Source organism: Thunnus maccoyii, chromosome 23 (genome assembly GCF_910596095.1).
Source record: "Thunnus maccoyii chromosome 23, fThuMac1.1, whole genome shotgun sequence".
NCBI lineage: Eukaryota > Metazoa > Chordata > Actinopteri > Scombriformes > Scombridae > Thunnus > Thunnus maccoyii.
Window position 1 is genome coordinate 23869003 of NC_056555.1, and position 14917 is coordinate 23883919.

General features: G+C 37.1%; 1 protein-coding gene across 1 annotated transcript in view; it reads right to left on the reverse strand.

The window, feature by feature from the left end:
* Nucleotides 1–1077: 1077 nt before the first annotated feature.
* Nucleotides 1078–14917, reverse strand: part of LOC121890392 (potassium voltage-gated channel subfamily A member 1) — a 41364-nt gene continuing 27524 nt past the window's right edge. Inside the window, exon 2 of the mRNA XM_042402588.1 lies at nt 1078–2822. The gene's annotated coding sequence lies outside the window, so the exon portion shown is untranslated. The remainder of the gene's footprint in view (nt 2823–14917) is intronic.

Sequence of the window (14917 nt, forward strand, 5' to 3'; positions counted from 1 at the left end):
CTTATACTTTCCTGCAAGACCTGTGTTAAACATCTGCAGAAATTGTTGAATGTAATTACCCATCAGCTTAAAGTGATAAAATCAGAGTGAGAACAATATAATATGATAATAAGGAGAAGAAATCATGCTCTGGAAACGTGAAATACACTGAATTTATCGTGTGAGTATTTTTTGCTAATGTAAATTTGCATTTGACAGTTTTGTGACATATTTAACAATAATTCAGCACAGAAACACAGTCCCATGGATGATTAAACATATTATTTTAATATGTTAGAAATTAAATTGCTAAAATGTAATTCATGGGCAAAATTATTTTGGAAAAAGGGCTCTAAACACTACGGTAATTTTAGTCACTCATTAAATGCTAAATTCTGCAAATTTCTATGTATCTAAATGTTTTATTTTAAACACCCCAGGATATAATGCCAGGGAATATATATATACATATATATATAGGCTAATATTTGTTATCTGTGTATAACTGTAGATTATAAACTCAGGCCATGACCTTGTTTTTTTTTTTTTTTTTTTTCAAGTTTTGTCATTGCAATCAGAGACAAAACTCACTATCATGATTTGAATTGATCAAAAATGAATGACTTTACCTTGCCATCAGAGACACAGCAACATAATTTGAAACTCTTTGATTTTTTTATCAATAAAACCATAATTTCCCAACACAATTAATAACTGTACATACTGATGATTTACCCAGGAGAGTTTAATGCCCATTCAAGAGCTGGAAGCACTCCAATAGCCAGTCACCTAGCACCATTATTTCTTTACCATAACTCCCAAATGCCAAAAATGGATAATCACATTCACACAGGATTGTGAATGTTCTTTTCTCATTCACTAGTTTGTGAACGATAGCTAAGTTAATTAGACCAGATCTACCGGTAGACTGAGATTAGCTAACAAGGCACGAATCTAACATAACAATTAGTGGGTTTAGTGACATCTTCGTGTCATATAGGATGGATGGTAGAGGTGAGAAAGGTTCTGAGGTTTACAACTTCAGAAATGGCCATGTGAAGGTTAAAAATACTGTGACAATATAGCACTATACCCTTTTAATTTGTGTTTAATTACCTTGAACGACAGGCTGACATCAATAAACAATAAAATGGTATATTACTGTTAGCTGAGGTTAACAAACTAGCAAGAAAAAGAACAGGAACATGAGCATTCATCATTCTTGACCTCTGGGAACGATGTGGTGGTGGTGAAGAAAAAGTGTGCACAAAGACTGTATAAGCTTGTAAACTAATAAATGGACCTTTGTTGTTACATTTGGGAATAATTTATGCTTTAACACCACAGAGATTGTGTTTATCTTGTGCTGTAAAGACAAGGCAAGAATGGAAACTCAATTTGAATGTTGGTGTGAACATATTTACATCTCTGAAACTGGTAATTGACATAAGCTATGATATAAACTAGGATCCAACATTAGCTAACAGGGTACAAAGCTAGTACAGCATTAGCATGGCTAAGCTTCACATGAAATTTTTTTTTTCTTTTCTTTTTTTTTTTTCAGCAGAAGCTTTTCCTTTTCAAATGAATAACGTTCCAGAGCAGATAAATCTTCAGGATTGCACACAAACATTACTTTGGTGTTCAGCATTTGGCCAAGATACCAATAGTTTCACAACATTTAACTAACCAATTAATTAGCATTTTCTACCACCACTAATTTTCTGTTTTTTTTCTTCCCATCTTTCATTCTGAACTGGGCTTTATTTGTGACCTGACCACTTTTATTTGATAATTTACAGTATTTTACCTTCCATTCTGGCGAACACACCCATTCGCTTTTCTCACTTACACACATGCCACTTATAGTTGCTTGATTGATATGTAGGAGGAAGTACAAAATAACAGCAAGAAGAACAGGCCACACAAAGGTAGAGAATACTAAATACTTTAGATTCAAGCCCCTGAACAAACAGTAGAAACCAAAACATTGCTCAGAAAATCCAACAGCTAAGATGAGCTGACAAGAGGAGCCTGTGGTGTCGGCCCCAAAACTGCGAGACCCTGAATGCATCTTGCTGTTGGGGACAATGGTGCATTGTTAGCTGAGATAGGCTATGGCTTTGGCCCTGTCAGGGCAGGAGGGGATGCTGTTGAGGAAAACTAAACTTGGACAAATTGTCTTTTAGCAACAACCAAACGTCTCCTCTCCCTTAATGTGTTCAGATGTTTTGTTTTTTTTTTCTCCTAAGTCTGTCTTACACCGTTATCCTTTTAGAAAAATAGAAATCAGGAAAACATCATTACAAAAATAAACCAAAATGAGCAAAAGTTCATCCAAAGTCTACATCCACATGACAACTTCACATAAATATCGACTGATATTGCACAGCGAGGGATTTCTTCCGATATGAAGTAAATCACTGATACGATTTGTAGAAAAAAAAAAAAAAAACACACAATAGGACATTAAAATGATTAAAAGTTGCATGTCCTGATTAGGTTTGATTTTTTTTTTTCTCCAGACAGACAAAGAGTGAGAGCAGCAGCACGATCCCCAGCCCTCCTACATCAGGCAGATACTGTATATCCTCTGAGTCCTGCTCGAAAGAAAAAAAAAAAAAAAAAAGCAAAAAGAAAAAGCAAAAAAAAAGCAAAACAAAAGCTTCAGAAGTATCACCGGTGAATTTTGGTTGAAGGCACAGAGTTCCAAAAAAGGGTAGATGATGCTGTTTTTTGAAGTGCAGCAGCAGTTTTTGTGTGTGTGTGTGTGTGTTCTGGTGGAGGGGTTTCCTGTGGTCGGATCAACTCTCCTGATGGTCGGAGGGCAGGGCGTCAACTCTCTGTGGAGACAAACAGAAGATGAGAAAATTAGGAAAAAGAGGAAAAGATTTTATTATTCAAGTGTCTCTTTTCAGAAGCTTCGCCAAAGTGATGAAAGCAATAACTGGCGTAGATAAAAGTTGGATTAAATGGGACACACAGCAACCCAAGAATGAGAATTATAAGTGTGTAAATTGTCCTGCCGTAAAGGCGTGTTCGGACAGAACACAACGAAAATGGTCACTTTGCGTTATTTGTGTGAATTAGACTGCACTGTCGTCAGTTCTTGTCTCCATACTTACATAAAAGGTCATAAAGCCACTGCGTCCATTAAAGGGGACGCATCATGCACATCTCCAGCTCTATATTTATATTCTGGGGCTCTACTGGAATATCTTTGTATGATTTCCAGTTAAAAACTCCTTATTTATCTTCTACTGGTCCTTTATGCAGCCCCTCAGTTCAGCCTCTGTCTGAAACAGGCCGTTTTAGCTCCTGTCTCTTTAAGGCCCCGCCTCCCGATGAGCCCACTCTGTTCTGATTGGTCAGCTTCAGGAAGTTTCCTCCGGCTCCGGAGGCTACGTAAACAAACTATAGTAGCAGAATTTCATTTCTTTTTCTCCTTTACTCCAAATGTCAACTTCTCTAATACATCCGTACATGTTGGAGCTGCTGAAATATGAGAGTATATACAGTATATACACTATAAAATTGACCAATCATAACCATATCTTCCCTCTAAATGGGCGGACTTTGTTGTCGCTACTTTATGACATGTTTAAAGATTAAACTCCATTTAAACACATAGTTTAAACAGTTTTCCCGGCCTTCACTATTCCGTGTCAAGCGGTGCACCAGCGCACTGAAATGGAGCACAACCAATCACAAACTAGCGGGACAAAAACAGATAAACAAGCCGGGAGTAACCATGGCTGGTGAGGATTATCCATGCCATGTTCAAGATTAACTTTTAATCAAAAGTTGGAGTTAATCGGCAAAGGAAGACCTTCACCAGAGCTAATTTGCTGCAGAAAACCGAGGCTTTATTCAACTCTAGGATTTTGTTTTAAAGTAACTTGTGTTAATGTGATCATCAAAGGGTGAGTTTTTAAAATCTAATAACGGCCGCCGTGCCAGCTGATATTATCCTGACCGCTGCTGCCACTGTTGTGTATGTTACGGTTTATTTTGGAAAACGGTCATTAATATGCACATGTAGCTACTGTTGACTGTGAGCATGCTGTGGTGTGTGTGTGTGTGTGTGTGTGTGTGTGTGTGTGTGTGATGTGTAGGTTGGTTTTGTGCTGTCGTGCACCTTTATTCTGCTGAAGTGCACACAGCTTGTGTGTTGATGTGATTTTTTTTGTAGGGAGGAGGTTTGTTTTGGAGATAACTCTCACTCCCTCCATGCTGTTTGCTCGTTACATTGGTCGGGGAGGGTCAAGATTAAAAAAAACCGTCACACCCCAGCCACCCCCCCCCTCCCTCTGATAACAGTCCCCGATCTAAGATGTTTTCCACACTTACATTTTGCAGCTAAAAACTAAGATGCAGTCTGTAATTTGTGTGGTTATTTAAGAGGTGGCGTCAATTAAAAAGTATCAGACAGCTTTTATGGATTTGAATGTTCTGGTTCTGCAGGGTGGTCGACAGTTCAGGGTCTATATGTGCCTCCGGTCCTCCCACCCCCCACCTTTCCCCATCTTCCTCGAAGTTAATCCTCGCCGCAGCGGCAGATGGTGCCGGGAGCATCCACGACTGCGCCCTCAACAGCTCCTGTAGTTATGAATGATTGCATGGTCTTAGGCATTAAGTTGGATCAGTGTAATCCACCGCAGCATATGCAGCAGCCTGCAGGGCCAAATCCAGCATGCAAGGGAACTTTCCTCCTTCACTTTCCCTTGACAAATGCTCTCCAAGGCGGCCACGAAGTGTCAACATCGCCTCCAACATCCTGCCACACTGCCAACTGAACATCAGTGTGCTGTCACTCATGCTACCTGATCATGACATACAGTACTATATGTAATTATACATGAAAGACTCGGGGCTAACAACAACATCAGTTGAATAAAGTTGCCTTGTTTTTTATTTACTGAACATTACCCTTTAGACAAACTGAAACCAGAGAGCTCATGGAGGCCTTGATGGAGCGCTGAATAGTAAAGTTTAACAGCTCACAACCTTTATGAGACTGTCCTCCGAAAAACGACAGCTAACTTTAACCCTGTAGTGTTTATTGTAGCCATGACAACGAACGTGGCCGAACTCCAAGGAAGTAGTAACGACGTTTCTCAAACCTTAACAGACTTTAATCTTAACCCGAACTGTGATCTTTCTCTAAACCTAACCAGACCTTAACCACAGTGTTGCCACATCATTAAACATTTTTTTTTAACAGCGATGTGTGACGGCTTTTATCCTGCCGTTCACATCTCTCACTCTTGCTCACTCATAACTTCCCTCGCTGTCATTGTCTGCGGTTTTGTCAGTTGAGCTGCCAGCTGTTCACATCAGTTGTTCACATCTATCCAATAGCACAGCGACACACCTCCATCGTAAGCCTATCATCCTGCCCGCTGCTGTCTTTTTAAATACGCTTCTCTCTCTCTCTCTCTCTCTCTCTGCTGTTATTCGTGCCCCTCCACTTCCCCATCAACCGCCGAGCCTTTGCGGATTCATCAGTTTCATCACTTCATCATCCTCATCAGCCTTATCAGTGTCAGCAGAAGTCATCAGCACCATTACCCCAGCGTCTGGACTCCATTGGGGGATTTATCTCCCTGTAGAGTCTGAGCGCCAAAGACTTTCTTAACCAAGACTTAATTACCACTATATCATCTGTAATAATAAACAATTATCTGTACTTCTTTCACTATGTCTCTCATGGTTGAAATGATGTCGTCCCACCGATTACTGCCGACTAGGGCACCAGATTAGAAGACGCTCCTATGTGTTGAGTCACATGGTCAAACCACGTAGCTGGAGTTTAATTTGAAGGACTTGTTGATTAGTATAATTCTTTGATTTGTAGAGGTGCTTTTTGGGATTATCCTTCACTAAACACACAACAGAGCTTAAAAAAAAGCTGGCGGTGTAAACTAAAGTAAATTTCTAGAAACAGAAGCGTCTCTGTTCCATGAGGTAGATGTTTAAAGTCGAGATGAAATGAAAAATACCTTTAAGATCACATCCATGGTCATATTTAACAACTATTTAACAATACATGCCAATAAATATAAAAAAATCAATTTCTTTGTATTCTTATATCAAAATTCAATCATAAAATTCAATGACGTACACTTACGTTGGCTGAACCGACCCCATTTCAACCAATAATATCATGACATCCACTCATCAGTCTGTCTTCAACTTTTAGCAGCACAGAGATAAGATTCATTATGAAACACAGAAGTTAGATACTCTCGAAATGCTGTTTTATCTGGATTTTAAAATACTCCAAAAACATTTCATTTTCTTCCATTTTGTCCTCGTTTAAAGGTTTTGGGAAAGTTTTTCCTTATCTAAATCACCGGTCTAAGGAAAGAGGATGTCATATGTTGTACGGATTGTAAAGCCCACATTTGTGATAATAAATATAAATAAAATTTCACTTGACTTTTTTTGCTAAAGGCTAAATGTTCTGTTCATTCAGCACTCAGTAGCTGCATTATCTGAGAACAACTGAGCATATAAAAGTGTGTATATGCACAGTGGTGGAACAAAGCACGTTTATTCAGGTACTAAAGTACAATGTTGAGGTACTGACCTCCTCTCATGTTTTCATTTTTCATTCACAACATGAACAAATCTCTTCACCTTCCTGTGATCTTTGCTTGTGAGGCCTTCAGCTTCGTGTCTGCTGGATTTTTTTTTAATGAATGGCTTAATGATTGATTACACTGCGCTCACTCAGCCTCTAATCACCGGGTCGTCCTCAGCTGGACGTCTCGGTCTGTCCTCAACAGACTCATGATTACTGATCTGACTGAGAAACTGAAACTAGGAATCACTGCTGAAATAGGAACAAGAGGAAAAACCCGTTTTGAGTGGAGGGAGACTTTAACCAATTTTATGTGGACTTATTGTAGCCCAAGTATACATTACACAGATATATTTGAATAGAAAATACAGAGAAATGTAATAAAAATACATATTCAAAGTGCTTCATCTTAACCATTACAAATTGAATTTGTAAATTGAAAGTAAAAAGCCTCACAGTTGCAGTTGTGAAAAACATTTTAAGATTCAAATATCATAGTATGTAACAGGAGTGCATAAAAAAAGGAAAAAGTAGTAAAATAAAACAAACAAAAGATAAACAAGTGGGAAAAAAAATCTTACTTTCTTTTTTCCATGTTTGTGCCTCTGTAATTATGGGTGGTATCACTGAGTGTAAATCAGATCGTTTCCTGGTAAACTCCAAAGTTATTTTAACTTTTACTGTTTTTATCCTGTGCTGTTTACAGTTGTACAGTGTATTTCTGCATGTCCAGGCTTTATGTTTATGATTTGTGCTTTTCTTTTTTAGTTTTCTTATGTGAATATGTGGGAAAGTGCATTACATGTATTTTATGACAAAAAAAAAAAACAAACCAAAGAGTTTTTGTTCAGAAGAGGCCATAATTGTACAAAATAGATGCTCGTTACAGAGTTAAAAGCATTAAATACTGTATAACTCTGATATCTTCAGTCTCATGATCATCCACTGGGTGGAGCTGCAGTATTTCTCCAAATGTTCCCTCCTCTCTGGTGTGGGAGGTTTATTTCTTATTTTGGTGTCAGAGGAGAGAAGCTGCTCTGTTTTGTTTACTTCATTTTGTTGAGGTTTCCTGAAAAAAAAGGTTGTTTGATTAAGACTTTCTTTTTTTTAATTCCAGGGAGTCATTTAATCATTAAGACTCTCAGGAGGGGATTAGTTTGTGTCTGAGGAAATTCTCTAGAAAGCTTTCGATGGTCTTTTTCTTTCCATGTTCACACGCAGCTCGACCTCTGCAGATGTAATTTTACATGAAGATGAAAACAGTGACATTTGTCTTTCTCGCTCCAGCAGTCTTGTTCCCTGCTGGACTATTACGAGCATGAATGTGCATCATGCATCGGACGATGCAAAGCAGATTAAATGCAGAGAAAGAGTTTCTGTATGTCTGCATGTTATTGGTTCGGTGCAAGCTGTAAAGATGAAGACGTGTCCTGCATGTCTGTCTCGTTACACAGAGGGAATATATGCACGGAGAGAAGCAGTGTGTGTGTGTGTGTGTGTGTGTGTGTGTTGGATTTGATGATTCACTGCTCGGGTTGTGAAGCATCACGCTCACCTGCAGGGCTTTTTATCTTTCTGCTCTCAGCTTTGACAGTGGGAAGATTTTCTGTTTTTTTGGATTTTTTTTTTTTTTTTTTTATCTCAGTTCCATCATTAATTTTGATTTATTCATGGTTACCATGGTTACGATAAGCCCTTTGACCTTGACCCTGTCTTTCACCTCAGTGCAGAGGTGAAAACATGACAGTCGTAATAACAATAATATTAACAGTAATAATAAGTGGCTGCTGAAGGTCATTTGCACTAATCACCACATCCATTCTTCATGCAGTATGAGTCATATCGTAGCTTTGATTAAATATTAGCCAGTCAGTACGGAGTCCCAGTGAAGACAAAATAAACTAATTAAACAAAACTAAAATGATTGTTCTTACTTTTACAATTGTGTTATTGTAACATAATAATAATAATAATAATAATAATAATAATAATAATAATAATAATAATAATTCACAAAAAACATGGTAAGACTGGTGCAATGACAAGATGTGTAAAAATATGTAAGTAAAATATATTAATTTGTTTTTATCAACTATAATGTTATGAAACACTAAAAATAATCAATTTAAATGATGTAACTCACTCAACTATTAATTAATGTGTTCCCTCTGGGATTATGGCCCTAAATTTTCAGCAAAATTCAATATCAGTGCTCGAAATCTCCTTGTATATATTTATTATTATTCAACCAGCTGCTAAAAAATGTGAGATGGAATATAATATTAAAATATATAAAAAAGTAAATGAAATGACCTTTGGAAAACACACTTCACAATACCATGTAAAATTTCAATTAATTAATCAATTAAAGGTTGAAAAAGGAAATAACAATCAGAGCAAGCAAATTCAACCTTTTTTAAAAGCTTGAGTTTCATATTAATATCATTTGTGAGTCTTGAAAATGATAAAATAATAGATTCTGGACATGAAACAAGATATTAAATAAAGCCCTATCTACAGCTTTAATTTATTTCATTACTTATTCATTTATTCACTTATGTGACATTCGTTGCTTTTGGGACCCCTTAGTTTTAGCAATGTTAATTTTTTTTTTTTTTAATTTTTATCCTAAAAAAACTGTGTCAATGCTTAACCAAAAATTAGATCAAAGAAAAAGTAAAATATATACTATAATAGAAATAAAGTATCATGTTCTGTGTTTCTAACAGATTTTCTGTAGATGTAGTGAGGAAGGAACATCTGTCTTATCACAACATCTGTCAATATTACACAGTTATGGGGTTGAGTAAGTTAGTTGACATTTGTTGTCTCTGGGACTCCGTACAATTACGCCCCTTAGTTTTGGCAATACTCAAAATGTATTATATTTTAAAAAAGACCACTGTGATATATTACTGACTTTCAACAACAATTACATTACAGAAAGAAATGAAATACTTCTGTCTGATATCAGCTTTAAACCATCATGGGGCCCAGAAGTGACAATATTTGGCGTTTTTGTATGTATTTTTTAGAGTCAACGATGTATAAGAACATTAAAAACAGAAATATAGAATCTTCTGAACATTAAAGATACTGAATACAACTAACTTTATCTGTTGCTTTTACAGAAAAAATATGGCCGTTGATGGCGTTCTAAAATAGATCTTAGAGGTGTGGCTGTTGGATCCTTTTTTTCACCAAAGACCCTCCATGACCTCTGGCTGTGAAGATGGCCGGCGGATCACGTAGCGCGCCCGGCATTATGTACTTAATAACAGACACTGCAAATCCCAGCGGGACGGGTCCCAGCATCAGTCAGCACAGCGCTGCAGCCTGCAGGACTTAGCTTGAGCCAAAGTGTTTTTGCAACCATTACACAAATACGGCTGCAGTTTTAAAAGGATCTGCACACATTTCAGACCTCAGCAGGGAGAAAAAAAAAAAAAAAAAAAAAAAAAAACCCACACACTCACATCTCAAATCTGGATGCATTTAAATTGACCGTATCCAAATCTGTTTTCACACCCAACCTACATAATCCAGGGACGGGCTCGCTGTTTCTTGCCCGGACGGGAATTAAGGGGAATCTGACAGTGACAGGCACTCAGGAGGAGGCCTACAGATGTTACTGTACACTGTATATTTTTATTTATTTACTGTAAGTAGTTGTCCTTAAAAAAAAAATCCATATACATCTACCCTCTTAACATGGTACTACTGTGGATTTGTGTAATAACGGAGGGTAAATTGAGTTTCGTAAGTGGAGTGGATCTAATTCTAGGTTTTGTTTGGTCTGTTTTTCAGCATTTTATTGCCAGTGTAACAGTCGCTTTGAATAAAACCATCTGCCAAATGACAAAATGTAAACATAACACCATCAACAAAGTCACTAAGCCAACATGGTCACAACTCTACTCCTTGTTACAGACATTCCTCGACAAACTTCTCTTCTAATTATCAGATTTATGTGTAAAAACATAAAAACATCACTACAGTCACTTCACATGTGCTTTAGCAAAGTTAAGAGCTAAAAAGCTAAGAGTCAGTGTTTCCATATCGGTCAGTTTTCCTCCCAATTGGGCCATTTTTTTAATTAATAGTGGAAGTTGTGATAATTTAGGCTACTTTTTGTACCATTTGGGGCGAGAAGTTTGGAGTATTTTCCAATAAATCGGCTCCTCCTCTCATCATCACAGTAGATAAAGGTTGACAGTGCACTGAGTTCAGTCCGCTCAGCTCGACACGTAATGACTAACTGATGTCCGTCAAAACCAAACATAATATCAGTTTATTACAACTACACTGAAACTTTTCGCCTTTTCTTTCTTTCAGTTTTGTGATAAAATACCCTTAAATATCTGTTCATGTTACTGAAAACTTTTAATGTTTAATGTCACTTTTTATTTTTTTTATACATTTTTCATTGCTGTAACTGTGGTTTGGAGTTTGCCTGATTATACTGATAAAGCAGAAAACCGCAGACTATAATGCTTTTTTGATGATAATGCAGGTTCCAGGCTTTGACTGGAATACTTTTTGATTAGTTGTCAACTATTAAATCAATCGCCAACTATGTTGATAATCCATTAATCATTTTGAGTCATTTCTTAAGAAAAAATGTCCAAATGCTCAAATTCCAGCTTTCTGGCTTCTTTAGTCTTGTATGACAATGAAGCTTTGTTTCTAGCAGGCACGGCTGAGTCACGATTTGGCTGCGACGCCGTTTTGTTCTGTCCTCCACGCGGCGTCATACCGTTAAGAAGTGGAGCGTTTTGAATTTTACATTCAGTTTCGCTGCTCCTACATTAACTATAGCAGCCTAAAGTCAAAGCCAAATGAGTGCCTTTAGACTACCGTAATTACTGCAGTATCAGAGCAACTGAACTGCTCGATATACATATATATATATATGTTATACGATCAGCTTCGGCGGCTACGTTGCAGCCGGAACACGACGCAGCAACGCTTGGTGGAATCAAGCCGTTACTTGGACTTTGGGAAACACTGGCCAACATTTTTCACCATTTTCTGACATTTTATAGACCAAACAACTAATCGATTAATCAAGAAAATAATCGACAAATTAATCAATAATAAAAACAATCGTTAGTTGCAGCCCTACTTTGAGCTAAATGCTAATGACAGCATGGTAACATGCTCACAATGACAATGTTAACATGCTGATGTTTGGTAGATGTAATGTTTACTGCTGTACAGCTGAGGCTGATGGGAGTGTCATTAGTTTTGCGGGTATTTGGTCATAAACAAGGAAATTAAATTTTGACCTGATGATGGCGCTAGAGGAAAAATGAAGTGATCATCGAAGTTATTACAATTCATCCTGAGGGGATTATAAATGTCTGTACAAAATCTCATTTCACTTAAATACACAAATGCATGCAATTTACTCTCATGAAAATATATCAGCGACAGTATAGCATCGAAATAGGAAATATAACACCTGAAGTGTTAAGATATACTTCTCAAAATAAAAATCTCCACTTAATCCAAAGAGACATCCTGTCCACACATATAACATACAAACTGCTACATAAACATGTTTAGGAACATGGCTGAGGCCTCTGCTGAAAATGTACACCTTTTAAAAAAAAAAAAAAAAGGTACCATTAGCTACCAAAAGGTGAAAATCATTTCTCATGAGGTTTATAGAGGTGATCTGTTTGACCGTGTCATTTCATCCCTGGTTTATAAAACCGTCTGAGATGAATGAAAGAACATGTAGCAGCGCTCAGCGTCGACACAGCCCACCACTTCACACCCTCATCCTCGCTGAGAAGGAAGCGTGACGGAGATGAACTGCAGTGAGACTGTCTGCTACAGAGATGTTCGACAGAGTCACAGAGGAGACACGAACTGATCCCGACCAACACCAACACACTGCTGCAGTCACTCTCTTAAAGGATCTGCAGGGCGTTTGCAGAGCGTTACATCACCCAAATGACCAAAATCACAGAGTCATGCTATTCAGAAACTGTATCCAAGATTAGGTAACACTTTACTAGACCCGGCTGAAAGCACTGCAGGAGAAGAGATCTTTGGAAAGGTCGCATAAACATGCAGTGTTTTGTAATTCAGGAAGCCTTTTCATCATTGACTCAACAGTGTTTACAAAACTCTGCACCTTTATGGAGCTTTTTAGCCTCTTTCAGCTCCTAGTTTTGATTTTTCAGCACATTTCTAGTCTGGTTTAGTCTCAGCTGTTTTCTGATAAACCCACTGTACACTACTTGCCCAGCAGCTGACATCAGAAACAAAAAAATGTGGAACATTTAGCAGCTAAATAACCAGATATTTTTCGCAGGAGTTGGTGGAGACCCAACCAGAGCTAAAAGTAGACAAGGAGACACAAACACCGTTCTAAGGGGACGGTCATGTTGCTGGATGTGGAAGTAGGCAGCTGTTTGCTAACATGTTACAACTTCAAAAAACATGTTGTGTTTTCAGCTTGTGGTGCCCTCTAGTGGCCACTAAATCAGTTAATGCAGCTTTAATAAATGCATAAATACCAAATCATGTTTACTCACATGTGAGTGTTAGAAATTAGGCACTTTTTTGGAAATGAATTTATAGCTTCACAATATTAATGCTAGATACTGAAATTCAATTCAATTCTTATTTATTTTTATTAAATTCCCCACCAAATTAGAACTTAGATTAGTCAAAAATGAGTACTTATCACAATTATTCATATTGCAAAAAATATATTTTGTTGTGTTGGAAAGACAAGACTGCTCCAACTTTTAATTTATCTCTTGATCAGATATCTTATTTTCTTCTCCTGGAGAAGTTCTTGTTGGAAAACAAGAACTGTGGACATTCTCTCTATGATTTTTGGTCACCTTTGATCTTGTATTTGGAAAATGCAAAAAAGAGATTTTTTTGTCATACAAAATATTGTTTAATGGACTTTTTGTAAAGACATAATTTGAGCTTATTGTCTATAACTGAAGCACTGCTTTTGTTTGTTTGTTGTAGGCCTGGGGTTAGGGTTATAATAAAAAATATATTGTAAAAATAAAAATTTGAGAGCTAATTGATCTTGTACAGAGAGCTGAAGTTCTTGGTTCTGTTTCAGTAATCAGAAAACTTCATTCAATATCCTCTTGTCATATGTAACTATGCTAATAACTCAAAAGACATCTAACCCTAACCCTAACCCTGAAAGGAACCAGAGGATAGTCCAAGTTGGTCCAAAATAAACCCAAGGAAAATTAGATACTAACCAAAATGCACCGAAAATAACCCGAACAGAGAGAAACACTGGCAGCAGCGTGATGCTCCACCAATTAACAAGCAGCAACGCATGTCATTTTTTCTGCACCTCACAGTTCACATGCTCTCTGTCTGCCAGAGAAAAACACAGCGTGGATTCACTCAGGTATCAGACATACTGACACACAGACCTTCAGCAATACAAGACCCCTACCAGAGCTGATTGGACTTGATCTAGACCTGGCTCAAGTCTGGTCTAGATCAGAAACAAATTTTTAAAAACGAGAAAAAAAGTAAACCTATTAAAGTCAAAAGCACTGACAAAGATTTATCTTTCAAAGGTTGAAAATTCATTCAGATATTTTACTTATGTAAAAATATCAAAACCAACAAACACTTCATTACAAGTTACATTAAAAGTTCTGCATCCTAATTTGTATTTAAGTACATAAATATTATCAGCAAAATGTACTTTAAGTATAAAAGTAAAATTACACCATGCCAAGGCAAAATGAGCTCTATTAATGTTGCATTACTATTTATTATACTATTGGATTATTACTGATGTGTTAACATGTAAACTGCATGTTAATGATGTACACTGAAAATCACTGGGTTAAAAATTGACCCAGAACCAAAGATGTACTCAGTAATGAACGAGCCAGTGTTAATGTTAATCTTTGTGTTACTGTTGGGTCACTTGGGTGGTTTTCTACTCATTGATAATTGGTAAAATTAACCAATTGCGCCCATACTGGGTCAATTTTTAACCCAGTAAATATTTTTTAAATTAAATTTTTTGGGGGTTTTTTTGCAGATGTTGCAGCTATGTGGCATCCCAACCAGTAGGCTACTGGGGCACCATTAATCCAGTCATTTAACTGGCTACAGTCAACTAATTTTACCCATTGTAAACATTGTTTTCATCATCCTGTTTTTCCATACTGTCATTTTTCTATCTTGGTCTATTCTGTACACACAGCATCTCTTGCATGAATGTTCCTGATGAGGTTGCTTCCATTTTTTCCCAGTTAAAGGGTTTTTAGGGAGTTTTTCCATAATTGGAGGATCTAAGGATTGCACAGACTGTAAAACCCCCTGAGGCCAATTTGTGAT